Here is a 16,071-nt window from a genome sequence, read left to right as displayed (position 1 = left end):
AATATTCTGCGCTCGTATAAAGTTTGGTATATTGTAACAACAAGCCGGTAGGGTGCTCCATAGAAATGAAATTGGGCTGTAGTCACTGTTCATATAAATTTATATAAGTTGACACATCTTGGCAGTCAAGAATTACATTGAAAGTTAAGACCCTGTTACACGGTGCAATTTTTCTTCCAACTTGCAATGCAATTCTACTTCTTAGAGATGTAAATTAGTGAAGAAAAGTGCATGAAGTGTATGTATAACGGATATCGGATAATGGATTAACTGTAAATATAGACCAACACTAATGGAATAAGGAAAAGTAAGTTGCACCGTTGTAAGTGCTTCCAAAATTAATATATACATATTGCAGTTGATAATAGAAAATAGCATTATAGATAATTAAAGGAAGCTAACACGCCCTATAACCAGAATATAAATAGCAAATGTAAAATATGAATAATAGAGATTGATCTAGACTTGTTGTGTGTGAAGTAAGCTCGGCTCGTTACATGTAAAAAAACAATACATCTCTCAAAAGTAGAATTGCATTGCAAGCTGCAAGGAAAATTGCACCGTGTAAGTTGTAACAGGGCCTGTAGTTGTATATGTCTGATCGATTTAGCTCAAAAGATTTTCCGCCTGACACCGGAATATATATCGATAATGATCGATATATATTCTGATATTTAGAAATCACTTGATTGTGTCTTTGATTTTATTTGCTGATTTTTCTGGCAATTAAGACATACGGTATAATATATTTGTAGTGTCTGTCAATGTGTTTTCATTTTAGATTAGCTTGTAAATACGCAATTCAGTTTTCGAGCTGCCCATGTATTTTACAATTTTTACAATTACAATTACAATTACAATTACAACAGCATGAGGATAAAAAAATGAGTATCATATAATATATAACATAAATTTCGTGGACCTTACCTTACAAATTTACGTGTTCTACTTCGACGAGATGCACGACTGTTATATATAGCAGTGAGAGAAAAAAAACTTTCGTAATTACTAAATAGGGTAGACAGGAAATGCATTTGTTTGAACACTGTTCGTGCCGTGTATTTAAGATTGTTCCACTGAGATGAAAAGTTTGAATTCCTTTTTGTTTATTCACTTTGATTTTCACTTTTTAATACCTCATGTAAAATGTTAAATAATGCATCTTTTTACCGGAAATAAAAATTTATGCATTCTGATTACGCATTCTGATTGGGTTACTGTTCTAAAACGAAATTCTCTCTTTAAAACTCGCTCTAAAACTGAAATATAGCTAATATCTGTCATCTGTGTTACGATATATCCTCAAACTATCAATGTGAAGTAAATAGTTTTTTGTCAATAGCGTTTTTAGGTAGCCTATATATGGCTATTACAAGCGGAAATTGAAGTGAAGAGAAGTGATGCGGAGCGGTCATTATCACGGTAGATTTGTCTTTTCCAAACTTAGTCTTAGCGCATGTTTAAATGGAGCGAGTTATCTCGGGTAGGCGAGGTAAAAGCGCATCACATCAAAGGCTTAACCTGATTAATTAACCTGATTTTAAATCTTTCAATATAATGCAGTTTTCACCTCCGCTAGCCGGATAACTGGCTCCATGGAAACAAGCCTTTAGGTGTAAAGTTTACACTCTGAAGGAAAATGATGTGCTGTTGCTAATTCGGAATTGTTAAAGGGACAATTTACAATTTAAAATCTACGTGCAAAATAAACGCAATTTTTTGGATTTTGAAATTCAACTTGAATTGGACATAATAAGTTAGCTACAACCCATCGACCGTTTTGAGATAAACCGAATTGTACTCTTCATCGCTATACAAAGTATAAGCAGTTTAAAACATACACTATTATGGAAAAGTATGCATGGAGTGATTTGCCAGGGGAATCTGCCCTCATTTTTAATACATGCATTAACAATTGTATTATCCGCCTTTTTTCATTGAAGCAAGACGCAATGCGTTTCTCTGCTATAATCGCATTTGCTAAGCTGGAGAGAAATTCGTTTTAAACTAATCGGCATATTGGGTTTACATTTCTTAAGCAAAGCATATCAAAATTATTTATGGTTAGGAATTGAATTATGAATTATGCTTAGGTTGCGCGGTTCGATTGCGGTTTCCTCTAGGCGGAATTTTTCGAACGAAGGAATTTTCCCCCTGATATTCTTTTAAATTGTGAGAATTCGAGCGTTTCGGATTCCCTTCACCAGTCACAATTCAAAAGAAAATCGAGCAAAAAATTTCATTCGATCGAAAAATTCCGCCTAACGGAAAACCGGCTTTAGGTCGTCCCACTGCGGTTCGACCGCGATCAGACCAAGGTTAACCGCAGTTTTTGTTAGGTTATTTCTGGAGTCTGGACAATATTGTAATCGTTTCTCGGCACCTCGAGAGGGTTTTCCTAATATTGGCAAGTCATGTATATTTTGTCCATGAACAAATACCAATAAACGGTCTTTGGAACACAATGACCGCATTTTGTGCCGAATCATAGGAATATGATAGGATCATGCATAGGATAATAGCAACGACCATTTCCATTCAATGAGTCATTTCATAATGACTTAAGTTTTAATGTAGCTAAACGTGAAGCCATACGTCTGGCTAGCCCAAAAGGTTGGAAATAATGAGGGGTGCTGCCATATGCATGTATTTCTATTTTCTAGTTCTATACTATCTTACAACTTGCGTTTAATAAACAAACTTCAGCTGCTATTATGCTGCCGTCTTGTGATGCGTTCAGAGTATATTTAAAATCGCCATTTTTTTGAAACCGCATTTTGAAGATATTCGCAAATTCATGAGTTTTGATGAACTTGATTTCCGAGGAAGCTAAATAAAAAGACAAATAACAGCATAATATTGCTTAGAAGCAGATTTCGTTGAAACAGATTCCTATAACGGTATCCAGTTTTGAGCTAGGGCACAAAAGTAGGTAGAAAGAAAAACGACATGAGGCTGAGGATACAGGTCAGCTTCTCCACGACGTTGATTTTATAATCCTCTTATTTTAAAATTGTAATATTAATGCTATAATTCTCTTATTATTACTATACTAATTTCACCACTAAATTCACCACTTGCATAATTGGCCAACGTATGTTGAGATCTAGGTAACAAGAAGGAAATAAAAAGAGCATACTGAATTTAGTATAGTTGCCAAGTTTGGCTACAAAATGTCGAGTAGTGCGGAAACGAATAGAACGAATAGGAAATAGAACGAATAGGAGTGCAATTGAAATGCCAAAATCATACTGCGAGTTACAAAATCAACCGAGCGCGTAGCAGGAGTCCAAGAGTATGATTTTGGCATTAATTTCACGACTTACTTCGTGCTATTACTTATTAATAATATATCTTCTGTAATTTTAATTTTATCACAAATGTTATCACAACAATACTTGGTAAATAGTACAATTTGAAAATCTTAAAATTTAGCATAATTTAAAATTCATATTTTGTACCTGAATGGTCATTGGCTAGTTGTATATACTACAGGGTGTATAAAAAACTGGAAATCAAACTTGGCCGATTTAAGACAAAATGAAGCTAAGCGAATTTGTAATTATTTTGAGTTTTAATGCGTGTATGCGCCAATCATGTTGTCTAATAATTCCCAGCGGTAAACGAATGTGGTTTTCGACCAGCAATTTTCAACATGATTAATTCTTCATTTCTAGCCATTATACAGGGTGTATCAAAAAAAACGCAACCACTTAATATTCATGAATATCCTCTTTGTTCTACAACACAAAAGACGTTTGGCCCCTGGAATGCGAGAAAGCTTGTAATCATATTCTAGCGGCATAATCGTCGGTAAACAATGTCAGGTGCGTAAACCAACGAGCTGAATTGAAAGTATTTAACGAGTAAAATTTTACTTACAACTTATTTTATAAGGTTGACAATAAAAACTCGTCGTCGGTTGTTAGCTGCACCATTATTAGTTTAGCTGATTTGACTATTAGCAGTTAAACTGTACGATTAGAAGCCATTTTAAAATCCCAGGGGCATAAAATCTATTGAGCTTATAAACAATATGAATTTTAGAATATTAAGTGGTTGCGTTTTTTTTGAGACACCTTGTATATATCCCATCAAAAATACTGGAAAACTAAATAACTCTTCTTATATATATAATTTATAGCAATAATCTAGCTTACGCAGCTCTTCAAGATTTGCTGCCACAATGTATTCACCATCTACAAAAACATAACAAAGAATGGTAAAAATCAAATTCTATTTTACTTGCATTTATAAAATTGATTTCTTTAATTTCATCAGTGAAAAAATTCCGTTCACGGATTTTGTTTTACGAACGACTTGTTTCACCAGTAAAAATTATCGTTTGGAATTTTGCAATCTTTTTCAAGATGCAGAAAGGACCGAAATTATTAACCATGATTAATGGGGGTGGATGCTGTCTGACGGATATCTTTTGTAAGAACAATGCCAATATAGAAACGAAATCCGTCGTGCAAACGAATTAGTAAAAATATAAGTGTTCAAGACAATCGAGATTATCAAAATAATTTACATTTTCGGGCATCCTTATCTGTCATGTTCATAAATCTACCTCCCGATGCACTATTGTAGGACCATAATCGAAGAATGTCTTGGTCATTAATGACCATAAAGGTGTAAAAAATTAAAGTGAAAATCACCAGAACATCTGCTAAATTTAACGGTCCATGAACAAGGAGTGTAGAAAAAGTCTTAAATCGCTCACTCTTAAGGTGGCTCAATACAGTTTCTCGAAATTTTTAGATGCAAATTTTAAACAGGGATATTAAGCATCTAAATGTTTCGCTAGAAGTCTAAAAGTGAATGTACTTTGCACAAAACATATCTAGAGCGGAAATCTGTTGCGAAACAGGGTTTAATCGTGTTTATATCGCAAACGAGTTCGTTGACCCCCAATATTTTTTCATCGAACGTTTACTAGAGATGCTTTATCTATAAATTTTTTTTTAAAAGATGTCTGTAATGGGCGATATTTTTCTATTTAAAAAACACACGTTATTTTAGCTTATTAAAAATTTTTCCTGTTTCAGAGTTCTTTTAATGCTTTTTTACTGATAAAGCATCTAGAGCGTAAACGTTTTATGAAAAAATCCCTTTTTATAAAATGTGCTTTAATAATCTTCATGTTTATTAACACGAGAATTTTTGCGTTTTATGTGACGCCATACACGCCATAGATAGTGGTTTACTAAATTTCAAAATTTGGCAATTGAAGTGAGTTATTTGTTTCAGTACTATATGTGTTGGCTTTGTGCTTGCATTGTTGCAACTATATGTGCAATTTCATGTTACTCGTTCATCCCTGTGCTGGATATTCGTTAAAGCATTTCAGGCTGAGAACCATGCATGCAATCCCACAAAAAAAATAAAGTTCAGTCATTAATACAAACCCTGAAAATGGGGTATCTCGCTGTTTTTCGTGCTTTCCATTTTCTAAAGAAAGTTTTCTGCCAAGTTGAATATCAGCTTTAATCACATGCATATATTAGATATATTGCGCCTTACGTTGAACTATTCATGTGCCGAATCGAATGCAAGTGAAGACTAGCTCGTTAACATTAGGTTCAGCTGTTTCGGCACATGAAAAGTGCGACGTCTTAAACAGGCCTTACTCGCATTTCCTCGATTTCAAACCAAGGGACTATTAGGTTTAACGAAAATAAACAACTTGTAAAATGAGCCTATAAATCGAATACAAGACTATAAATTTGATGAATTTTAGATATAAAATGCCTTTTTCGCAATTTCGCATGAACGAGAGAAATATATATATTTTCAAAAACAGAATTCTATTTCCTCTTGGTTCTCATTGTTAAGTTACGACTGCTGCACGAAATAGCGAAAAATATTTTCCCCGAGCCGGCGCGAAGCGCCGTGCGAGTGTACTAATCCCGCCCGGAGATTAGGAATTACACCCGGGTATTCTGACTGAACATAGGCGAATCCAAAGTTGCCCAAATTTCATGGACGTTCAATGGTCATGGTAGTTGTGCGCATGCGCGAAATTTGAACGAAGAAAGAACGGTCGTCTACAACTTGCTGATTGGCTAAGACAAAAAGAGACTGTGAACTATTTTTAAAAAATATAAAATGAAATCATGCAGTCAAATATTAAAACAATAATAAAAGATTTAAAGATCATCACAGCACAGAAACAGTTGGTGAAATAGGAACGACTGGTAGTTTATAATCTTTGAAGTGGTAGGTGTCTATATTTTGCTTATTCAGTGTTTGCTGTAAGAATGCATTGTTATTTTGACAAGTACGAGCTTGGTATGTCGTTTTACAAGTAGCTAACCGACCGTTTATGGCTTTACATCATCGCTTAAATTTTAAAAAGAGTTCTCAAAAGTGTACTTCAGAGTTTTGATAAAACAAATATCACTTTGCAGCTTATATAGTCGCTAAAATCATTGAATAAAATAAAAAATCGAAAAACAACATTCGACGAGTTTAGTGCTTGTATGGTTATTATAATTATTTGTGCTGTTTTGATGTTTTGAAGGTTTAGTTATAGAAATGTTTAACACTAACTTAAACTGCAACGTAATGCAGCAGTCTTGATTTCTGTTCACCTTTACGACTGTCTTTGTTTCCGAAAAATTTGCACGAGTTATTTCATAATATTAGCGTAGAAAGTTAGGTCTGGGTAGCGCACAAAATATTTTGCTTTGTTTAAAATGGCGAGGGGTTGCTGCATGCATGTATTTCTAGTCTTTATCTTCATTGTTTTGGCCAGAGATACGTGATATTGCTCCACGAATTGCTCCACGAGTTATGCTTTTCAACTATATGCGTATTTCACTATTTTTTGCTTCCGAGTAAATTTTGTTTATCACCTTGTGAATTTAGTGTACTTGTATCTGCGCTCGCGGATAATACAATTGTACTAACGTTATATTTTAGCCCTGTTTACATGCACTACACTTATTTTATTGGCACACCATAGCTTAAGTCCGTATATCACTATATTTATATACCCAATTTTATCTATGCTGAGGCTACAATACAAAGGCCGCGAGCATGCCGATTTTGTGCAAAATGGTTAGCAAATTTCAAGAATTGTATACAAAAGTTATATACAAGCAATGCTACAGATAATTTCTTCATCTTGTTACACACGAAATAAATCTCTGTATGTGTACACGACAATACAAATCGTATTCGCAGCTGTTTGCGTACTAATGAACTGCAAATGAGCGGGAAATTTTGCGAAATTATTTTGCTTTCGAAATTGCTTTCGTTTGCTTCGCTTTATCACTTGATCGAACCGTTGAAAGTATTTCTTTGGGTATTTTAGTGAATTATAGTTTGTGGAGTCAACTGATCGAACCGCGGCAATAGGCTAAATTCTTGTTTCTTTTGATCAGTCTTTGCATCTAACATTTTTCTTGCAGAATGAATATTGAATAGTAGATGACTTATCGCAGAATATCACAATTATTTAGACCTGGGTATAACACTAACCTTTTTTCGGAACAACCCTAACGCCCTGCTCATCGTCAACCAACAATTCTTTGATAAATACAGGTGTTGAAGCGGCGTATTTTTCCGTTTAAAACTCTGTGGGACTCACCAGCTAAACATGGCGAAGAGTATAAATAAATAAAACAATTAGACTCTTCCAACAGGAACCACATGCGTGCGATAGCTCAAGTGCGACATTTCACTAAACAAGACGCTTACTCTGAAATCATATACTTTGCTCATACTGCAACTATAAAGTTGCAGCTCCATTAACAGCAAATGAAGTCTGCGGAGGAGATCAGCTCCGAAGTAAAAAATATGAAATATGGTTCTCCCTCATTTATCATTTTGCATGCTGGCACAAACAACGTTCCAGTTGATATACCAAGTGTTTGTGTTAAAAAGATGAAAAATGTGGCATTAAGTATTGGCAAAAAGTTTCCTAATTCCTCAATTGGCATTTCCAGTATTACGTTAAGGCATGTCACAAAAGTCAACGATGGGCTAGAAGAAATCTGCAAGAAATATGAGTTTAATTTCATCAACAACCGGAACCTGGATAGTTCATGCTTAAATGGAAGTCAATTACATAAGTAAATGCTAAAGGTTCTGCATATTTAGCTACCAACTTCATCCATTTCTTACGTGGAAAAGTCTCCCCTGGTCCTGACCCTATTGCTCGCCAAAGACAAGGTCACAGCCAGGATTTTTTCAACAAGTCGGCTCGACTGAGCCTCCTGGAAGATATTTTGAGCGTTATGCTGAGCCCTCAACGACCGAACAACCGCCCAAGGAGGACATGACAGACATAAGGAGTGACCCAAATGAGATAAGTAATGACGGTTATTGTGAATTCTCTCTCTCGCCGACTTTAATAAACTGAAAGGGTTAAAAATTGCTTGCTTAAATATTAATAGTCTGCTAAAGCACATTGATGAACTTCGAGTATTTATATTAAACAACCCTATAGATATCCTAGCGATCAACGAAACAAAATTAATGAGTTGGTCTCGGATGATGAAATTAGTCTACATGGCTTTAACCTTATTCGTAAGGATCGCAATAGATACGGAGGCGGCGTATTAATTTATATCCGTGAGACTATCTCGTTTAGCGAACGGAATGACTTACTTACACGACCCTTGGAAATGATTTGTATAGAAATTAACAGACCGTGCAGTAGGCCAGTTTAGTAACTACATGGTATAGACCTCCTACAATTCAGATGTTCACTCGTTTGATGATTTTGAATCTTTTCTAAGTAGATGTGACTTAGAAGACAAAGAATTATTACTATTAGGCGATCTAAATTGCAATTTTTGCAAGTCTCCTCCTGATCCTTTCGTGCGTAGACTGCATTTTCTTTCTTGCGTTTATCAGCTTGATCAGCTAATTAATGAACCCACAAGGGTAACGAGAACGTCAGCAACCTTGATTGATTTGATTTTTACTAATAGAAAACAGTATATTGTAAAATCCGGTGTTTTTCATCTCGGCATTTCCGATCATAGCTTGATTTTTGCCGTCCGAAAATTTTTTACTCCAAAATTTAGTCGAAACGTGAGATATGTCCGTAATTTTAAACACTTTAATGCCTCGGACTTTCTCAATGATCTTTCCCCTGGGAAAATGTGGCACAATATGAAAATCCTAACGTTTGTTGGCAACTATGGAAATCTCTATATATATGCAAATTCTTGATCTACATGCCCCATTTAGAATCATGAGAACCCGAGGAAATTCCCTCCCTTGGATCACATCAAATATCAAAAATCTAATGAGAACTAGAGATTTTCATAAAAAGAAAGCTGTAAAATTTAACTCCCAATTTCACTGGGCAAAGTATAAAGAAATCCGTAACCAGGTTAACTCTGAACTGCATAAAGCTAAAAAGAATTTTTTCTGTGATAAATTTAAGGATTGTGCCCAGACTAATGATATTAAACAAAGTTGGCATAACAATAACCATCTTCTGGGTAAAAAACACAATTCTGATATCATTTCCCATCTAAAAACTGGTAACATCATTACTTCTGATAAGTCAATGATAGCAGAAGCCTTTAATGACTTTTTTGTCAGCATTGGGCCAAAACTATCCGCCGAAATTGACCCCGTCTCCCAGAACTCGTCAGCCAACCCCATTTCTGATCTGGACCGACGACCCTTTTCACACTGACTGAAATTAGCGAACAAGAAGTGTTTCTTCGTCTAACTAATCTCGAAACTTCAAAATCATCTGGCCTTGACTCTATCCCTGCCAAGGCACTTAAAATATCTGCTGAAATTATTACTCCCTCTCTTACCTGGATTTTCAATCGTTGTCCCCAAACGGGGATTTTTATTGATGACTGGAAAAAGGCTTGGGTCGTCCCTATTTATAAATCTGAGGATAGAAAAAGATGTGAAAATTATCGCCCTATTTCAATCCTACCGGTTATTAGTAAATTTTTGAGAGGTCAATTTTCAACCAACTGTACGAATACTTGAATTCTAACTCTTTACTTTTCAGATATCAATTCGGGTTTCGTCCTAAAAATTCAACCCTAGCTGCACTAATTCAAATGTGTGATGCACTGTACGAGAACATGGATAATGGTGAATTAAATGGGGTCGTTTTTGTTGATATCCGAAAAGCCTTTGATTCGATTAACCACGAAATTCTTTTGAAAAAAAGAAAGTGCAATTTGGAATTTCTAAATTAGAACTAAAATTGTTTGAATCATACCTTTCTGATAGGTCACAAGTGACGATTATCGATGGGGCAATGTCAACACCCAAAAGAATTGTTTGTGGGGTCCCCCAAGGTTCTATATTAGGCCCCCTATTGTTTTTACTCTACATAAATGATTTGCCTGATTGCCTTGAGAAATCAACCCCATGCTTATATGCTGACGATACACAGATCTTCTCTTCCGCGAAAGACTCTGTTGAACTTAACTTGAATTTAAATCATGATCTAAATAACATTACTCAATGGCTGGTTACTAACAAACTCCAGCACCACTCAACAAAAATCAAATTAATGTATGTCGGATCTAATCGTAACCTTTCTAAAATTATTAATGAGCCTCCCGTCATGATTGCCGATCAACCGATTCCTAGAGTACACTCAATATCGTGCTCGGGAGTCAAACTTGATGAAAAAATGAAGTGGAATGAACACATCGAAATGATTTGCAATAAAGTTGGAATGGGTCTTGGAATATTAAAGCGAACCAAACACTATGTTCCTGTTAATATTCTGATTTCCATTTAAAACGCTTTAATACAGCCTTACTTTGATTACTGTTCTCCCCTTTGGGGAGTTTGTAATAAAACACTTATAGTGACGATTTACAGGAACTACAAAATCGCGCTGCTAGAATTATTGTCAGTTTTGAGACTAGATCTGCTGACGTTCTTCGAACCCTTGATTGGGAAAATCTGGAAACTAGAAGGCTCTTATCCAAGGCAATATTCCTCTATAAAATACTGAACAATACTGCTGCTACGGCCTTGAAAACCTCATTCATAAGTAGGAATACTATACAAAGTAACTTCAACCCCAGAAATTCTCGATCTGATTTAGCTCTTCCAAAACCAAAAAGAGAGTTTCTTAGAAGAAGTTTTAAGTATAGTGCCGCCAGCCGTTGGAACAATCTTCCGTCTGAAGCCAAGCTAGCTTACTCAATATTTACGTTCAAGAATCTTATAAAACGAAATATTCGATGTTAGTAATTAGAATATGAATTATTATTCTCACTTCCTTAGCTCCTGGGTTACTCCACCAGAAACTTCTGTATCTTTGATACCCCTCTTGATTTTATAATTATATAATATAGTGTTTTTTTACCATTTGTAACTTTATGCTGACGCCCCCCGTGGAAATCAGTTGTAGTAGCTGTCGGGGCCAGCGTCATTAAATAAATGTTAATATATAATGCGGTTAGGGGGGATCAATATAACCAGGGAGCATCTCGGGGAGCACCAGGGAGCTCGGCAGCATCTTCATAGTCCAACAACGACTGACCATGGAAGGTCGTCAGGCAGCTCTGATCAATACGTCGAAGATTTTGCAATTGAATGGGATTGTGATGATATTTGTAGCCATATTACCTCTGGAGATATTGTTTATGACAAGAAAAGATTGTCTTGGGGAAAAACTCTGATAAACTGAAGGAATTCGTTGAAAATACCCTCAAGCAATTTGGCAAATGGCGAACACATGGCGGCAGCGCTCGAAGATTTGATATAGTGAAGACCTTAAATTCATTGTTACATCAGTGGTATCCCGGTAAGCTGAATAGTTTAGTTTTTAATGGACAAATCGGTGAACATGCCAAAGTTATGTTCAAAAACCTATGCGAAGCTATATCTATATCTAGAGATCCGATAAACGAATGTTGGAAGCAAACTCTAGCTCATTCGAGCATGGAGAACGTCGTTCTTAACATCGAAATTTTGCAAAATAGAGTAGACGCTATGCAATCGTTGATCAGTTCACAGAATGATTTCTTGCTGGGGGCCCATGATTTGATGAATGAAGTATCTAAAATGCGCTCGGAACTTGATGAAGGAAAAATCAAAAATCGAAAGCTCGAACAACAAGTAAAAGTCCTTAACGATAAAATCATGCAAACAAGTTCAAATCACCAATGCGAATCACCAAAGCCCTCTATTGTTGAAGCGAGCATTCCAACCAATGTTCAATTAATCGATCATCGTGAAAAACAAAAATATAAGCATTCAAAAGTGCAATACACTCCACCCGTCCAATTATATAAAGAGAGCCTTAATAATAGTACCAGTTCCGCCCATGGACAGTCCTACCAGATGTCGACTAGTTTGCTGCAGTGTATAATCTTGCCGATTCCCTTCCCACGCAAATTGAATAATATCGTAAAATGCAAAATAATAATATAAATATGCAATCTGAGTCACCATTAATTTGCAGAAGCGACCTAGTAACCCCTGCCAAGGAAACGAAACAGTCAAAAATCCGTTTAACAAGCCGATATAGAAATCCAAACATTAAAAAAGTGCCATCACTCCAATTCGAGAGCGGGAAACCCAAGTATCGTAGGCGTAGAGGCATGCAGAATAGCGGTCGAGGGTCAATGAATACCGTTAACGAAAATACGAGTAATCAACCAAATAACACGCTCAATGATTCCATCGTAATAATCGATAAGCCCGCCCTAAAAGAAGCGTACAAACCTTGGCCTAGAGCAAACAGAATTCAATCTCAGAAAACCAATGACCAAAATAATCAAATTTCCAGGCATAGGCAAACAAACCCTTTCAAGAATTTTAGAAAAGATCACTATCCACCCCATCACAAGAAGACACAGAATCCAGGAACAACTATGCACAATCCCCAAGAAATATCGAACTCGATGCCGACGTATATAGCGAAACTTTTCCAATTAAGGTCAGAATTTCAGCTCGAAAACACCGAGTCCTGGGAAGCTTATCTACAGTCAGTCAACCATACTTTAAATCAATTTGGAACACTTGTCTAGGTCAGACAAAACGACCGAGGCCAAATTTAACCCCATTTCCACTGAGCGCCCAAAGAAAGAAATCCCAGTGCTCATAAGACAACGAAGCCAAACTAACCATAATCGTGGATGTTTTCGAAGATCACCAATTTTCCGGCAGTTAAGATCTATAAAACGTACTCCAATTGCTTACGGAAATGAAGTTCCTATATCAAAATACTTCGTTCCATCCATCTTACTCTCAAATGTGATGTCGTTGATCCCAAAAATTGACGAAGTAGCATGTGTCGTGAAGCAAAATCAATGTGAGATGGTTGCTATAACTGAAACTTGGTTAAAGGATTCAATTCCTGATTGTTCGATCAATATAGAAGGATACCAATTACTTAGAAGGAACCGTAAACAAAGAGATCACAGGGGCGTTTGTCTCTATAAAAAATAATATTAAGTGTAAATTCCTAGCTGATCTCCTACCATGACGATCATGTGTGTGAGTAATGTTACAGCCAAAACGACTTCCCCGTGGTTTTTCGAGGATAATTGTTGGCGTCTTTTATCACCCTCCAAATGCTAACAATAGTGAAATGCTCGAATTATACAAGCTGTGGAATAATTTTGCTGGGTGATTTTAACAAACTTGGTTTTAAACACGCTGCTAAAAGTTTTCAACTAAAGCCTATTATCATGCAACTTTCCTACCAGAGGGCCGAATATACTCGATCAAATTTTTACCAACTTGAAAGCTTATTATAGTTCGCCAGTTGCTGGCCCTCCTTGTCTGACCACATTACTATCACCGCATTTCCCGAATTACAAAAAGCGGTGGAAACACAAAAGAAAATGATTAAATTTCGTGATAAGAGAGCTAGTAATGTTGCTTGTTTAGGGCGTTTTCTAAGAAATGTCCCATGGGATTCCCTGCTGGCATGTTATCACTCCAGTGAAGATAAACTCTAAGTTTTTACACAAGTTATAAATTACTGTTTAAATACAATCATGCCAGAACGAAAGACAAAAGTACAAGTCAACGATCGCCCATGGATGACGCAGGAACTTAAACGTTTGACCCTGAAAAGGCAAAAAGCTTTTACCTCTGGAGATACATTTCTTTTCAGGCTGCTACTAAATAAGGTAATTAGGGAAAGAAAAAAGTGTCGAAAACGTTATTATAAAGCCAAAATGCAAAAACTATCCGACTGCAAACATAGTGATTGGTGGCATAAAGTGAAGTGTTATAAGATTCTTTACATGATACGCGAGGTACGAGATCTTTACAATGGTTTTAACTAAAGTTCACTAATGTTCTCTTCTTTCTCCGTTCTTCTCTTCTCTTCTGATTATTCGTCCTTTCGGATCTCGTTGTTTTCTGTTCTTGTCTTCTTCGTCAGTTCTGTCGTTGAGCTTCCTAACGTTTCATAAGTTAATCTTTACTCCGCTAGTCCACTGAAGGTTGGGCTGTTGTGCACGCCCTTTTATAATGAGGGTTCAGTGACTCTTGCATACGTCATCAACCATAGTGGGCTGATCCTTATCCAGCCAATCAGCGTTGTACATGTAACCAGTGGGTTGGTCTTAGAAGCTCGTTCCAGCTCTCATATCTTGTTTATTTAAGGCGTTGTCGCACTAGTCGAGTTGGTCTTCTGCTCAATCGATCAATACTTAAAAATGTTCACAACTTAAAATGTTTATCATCAACAACTAGTAAAATTTACAAACAATACGTCTGTGAACAATATCTTTCAACTTAAACTATTTTCACTCTTATTTTATCGAATTGAACTTTTGATGACGTAATCTATTACATGCTTGACCGAGCAACATTTTTAACACAATTGATTGACATATGAACTTGAATGGCCTACAGCACGCACACTTTTTTAAAGAATGCGACCATTTAGATAAGTGAAGACTTAAGACTGTTTATCCAAGTATTTGTTCTGAGAGGATTATAAATATTTTCCTCTTATTACTTATTTAACCCCACGATATGTCATACATGAAAGGGAAAGGCGATCAATATTTGCTAATGGCCGAAAATTATATTTACTCAGGCGTCTTGTGGCAAAAATCATTCACTAATCCCTGTCATGCTCTTGATATTTCTATTTTTGCAGCTATTTTTATATGCATATCTCTAAACACAATAAAGCTTTGCGTAACAGAAGGTTAAACTATCCGGTCTAAAACCTAACCGGAAAAATCAAGAAAATAATAATCAATAATCAGTCAATCATAAGAACTATTTCCCATAATAACGATCCCAATAACGGTCAAAAATTAGCAAATAGAATTAACGAGGCATTCATTGGCGTAATGAAGGATTACTCACCCTTACCCGTGGACCTGCGTTTCCCTTATGATACTGATGAATGTATTCAAGTTACTGTGGAGTCAGTAGTAGAAAAACTTCTGCGAATCAACAAGTCTAAAGCAAGCGGTCCGGACAATCTACCTGCTTGGTTATTGAAAACATATGCTGATGTAATTGCCCATGCAGGTGTAACAGATGTTCTTAATTCTTCATTTATTGAATGCAAAGAGCCGAGTGTATGGAAAATCGCAGATATTTCTCCACTTCCAAAAGCTCAAAATATCGAAGACTTTAACAAAGACCTAATACCGATATCTTTGACGTCAACTTTCTCCAAAATTGCTGAAGGTTTTGTTATCCAACACGAATTAAAACCTAATCTTTTAAATATTATTTACCCTAAACAATTTGGATTTATTCCGGAATCATGTACAAAACTTGCCCTAATTTTAACGCTCCAAAAATGGTTGTCCGCTACTGATGGAACAGGCTCCGCGGTTAGAATGATTTTGTGAGATATAAAAAGGCTTTCGATATGGTTGATCATAACCTTCTGGTTGCCAAACTGTATGACTATGGCATAAAACCAGCAATTATAAATTGAATTGTAGATTCTTTACGGAATCGGTTTCAAAGAGTGAGAATTGACTCGGATTGTTTCTCAAATTTTTTACGCGTTCCAGCAGGTGTCCCTCAAGGAACAAAACTCGCGCCCTGGCTCTTTCTTGCTATGATTAACGACCTCCGACTTTCCGGCGAGCCCTCAGAAGATATGTGGAAATATGCAGATGA

At 36.1% G+C, this 16,071-nt stretch overlaps 1 long non-coding RNA gene across 1 annotated transcript; it reads right to left on the bottom strand.

Moving 5' to 3' along the window:
• Positions 1 to 7,494: 7,494 nt before the first annotated feature.
• Positions 7,495 to 15,398, bottom strand: LOC114531952. Its single transcript, XR_003687902.1, has 4 exons — positions 15,304 to 15,398; positions 14,060 to 14,090; positions 13,355 to 13,397; positions 7,495 to 7,600 (listed from the first exon to the last, which is right to left on the bottom strand). It is a non-coding gene; the product is annotated as an uncharacterized LOC114531952 (long non-coding RNA).
• Between the last annotated feature and the right edge of the window lie 673 nt (positions 15,399 to 16,071).

The sequence above is a fragment of the Dendronephthya gigantea genome, unplaced genomic scaffold, assembly GCF_004324835.1.
Source record: "Dendronephthya gigantea isolate DGI-Jeju-01 unplaced genomic scaffold, DenGig_1.0 000076F, whole genome shotgun sequence".
Classification (NCBI taxonomy): Eukaryota; Metazoa; Cnidaria; class Anthozoa; order Malacalcyonacea; family Nephtheidae; genus Dendronephthya; species Dendronephthya gigantea.
This window is presented reverse-complemented; position numbering and strand designations above follow the sequence as displayed.